Source organism: Ursus maritimus, unplaced genomic scaffold (assembly GCF_017311325.1).
Source record: "Ursus maritimus isolate PB19 unplaced genomic scaffold, ASM1731132v1 scaffold_30, whole genome shotgun sequence".
Classification (NCBI taxonomy): domain Eukaryota; kingdom Metazoa; phylum Chordata; class Mammalia; order Carnivora; family Ursidae; genus Ursus; species Ursus maritimus.
This window is the reverse complement of record NW_024425564.1, coordinates 4,892,601-4,894,831: the sequence shown is the minus strand read 5'-3', so window position 1 is coordinate 4,894,831 and position 2,231 is coordinate 4,892,601. Positions and strand designations below refer to the sequence as shown.

At 38.7% G+C, this 2,231-nt stretch overlaps 1 pseudogene; it reads left to right on the top strand.

The window, feature by feature from the left end:
• Nucleotides 1-993: 993 nt before the first annotated feature.
• LOC103665556 lies at nt 994-1,392 on the top strand (annotated as a pseudogene).
• The last annotated feature ends 839 nt before the right edge of the window (nt 1,393-2,231 follow it).

The window sequence follows — 2,231 nt, the reverse complement described above, 5'->3', positions numbered from 1 at the left end:
GCCTTTCTCCTCTGCCACCATTCTCACTGCTTTCCTCACATGGTCTTTCTTTGTGCAAGGGCACTTCTGATATCTCTATTCTGATCAGGACACCAATCATATTGGGTTAAGCCTTCACTCTTATGATCTCATTTAGCCTTAATTATTTCTTTAAAGACCTTATCTCCAAATACAGTTACATTGAACATCCGGGCATCAACCTAAGAAGTTGGGGGTGGGGACACAGTTCAGTCCGTAACACTGCTCTTCCTCCAGCTTAGTTCCCTCCAGCATTATTCCCTCCAGCGGAATGTGTTCCTTGAAGGAGCATGGTAAAGCTCTCCACAATGAACAACACTTCAATCATTTGTCTTTATTTTCTCTCACATGGGAAATAAGGTATTCACAGGAAATGGAAGCACATGCATGGCCATGCATATATCTCTTTATGCTTTCACCTCTTAATACACTTTATCACTTCCAAAATACATGTTTCTCTAGTCCCTTTTTTTAAAACTTAAATTTTTTAAGACTTTATTTTTAAGTAATCTCTACATCCAGCATGGGGCTCAAACTCATGACCCTGAGATAAAGAGTCCCATGCTCTACTGACTGAGCCAGCCAGGCGCCCCTCTCTAGTCTCTTAAGTTCACCTGCTTTCTTCAGTTTCTCCACTCGAGTCAATTTCATTTTCTAACGGCGGGGGGAGTGGATATAGAAAATGCATAACATCAGACTGTCCCTCCTTGCCCCAATGCCACACTGTCTTAAAGATTACTGTATCTTCACAGTGTCTTGATATCTATTAGCGTAGGCTCTCCGACTTTGTTCTTCTACTTCAAGATTATATTTGCTATCCTTTGCAATTCCATGTACATTTTAGGGTCCATTTGACATTTTTCACAAAATACCCGCTGGGGTTTTGCCTGTGATTACATTGAATCTATTGATCAACTTAGGAAGAACTGATATCTTTATTGAAACTTCCAATCTATGAATATTATATAACCTTACATTTATTCAGTCTTTACTGATCTCCATAATAATTTTCATTGTAAAATACACACAATAAAGATGGTGGCTTTGGCAGCGAGGGGCACTAGGGCTCTGCGACAAGGACTAGACCCCTGCGGCTTTTGTCAGAAAAAGTCCTTGGCCTTGAGTGAACTGAGAGAACACTTTGCACAGTTTGGCCATGTATAAAAGTGCACTGTACCTTTTGACAAAGAGACTGGATTTCACAGAGGTATGGACTGGACTCAGTTTTCTTCAGAACTTAAGAATGCACTACAACAAGAAAATTGTATTATTGATGGAGCAAAGCTCCACATTCAAGCTCAAAGACCAAAAGTTTTACAAGGGGATCAAATATCTGATGAAAGATTTTTGAGACTATTACTACCGATTAAATAGACAAAATTGAGAAACATACACATAATACTTAGCATTTTAACTATTGTAAAGTAACGCAGTAGTATGAAGTACGTCCAAGATGCAGGGAAACCATCACCACTATCAAGTTCCAGGATGTTTTTAAAATTGTTTTTGAAAAATTTTTATTTAAATTTAATTAGCCGACATATAGTACATCATTAGTTTCAGATGTAAAGTTCAGTAATTCATCAGTTGCGTATAACACCCAATGCTCGTCACATCACGTGCCGTGTTTAATTCCTGTCACCCAGTTACCACATCCCCCCACCCACCTCCCCTCCAGCAACCCTCAGCTTGTTTCCTGTAATTAAGAGTCTCTCATGGTTTGTCTCCCTCTCTGATTTCTTCCCCTTTAGTTCCAGAACTTTTTCATTACCCCAAGCAAAAACCCTGTACCCATTAAGCAGTTACTCTCCATTCTTCTCTCCACACAGCTGATCTGCTTTCTGTCTATGGATTTATCTAGTCTAAATATTTCATGTAAATGGAATCATGCAATATATAGCTTTTTGTGTCTGGCTTCTTTCCCTTAGGATGTTTTCAAGGGTCATCCATGTTGTAGAATGTATTGCTATTTCATACATTTTTATGTCTGAATATTTCATTGTATGACTGTATTATATTTTGTATATCCATTCATCCATTGATGAACATTTGGGTGGCTTCCCCCTTTCGGCTATTGTGAATAATGATACTAGGAACACTGGTGAACAAAAATCTGTTTGAATCCTGGTTTTCAGTTCTTTTGACTGTGTACCCAGAAGTGGAATTGCTGGATCCTATGGTAATTCTATGTTTAACTTCTTGAGGAACTGCTC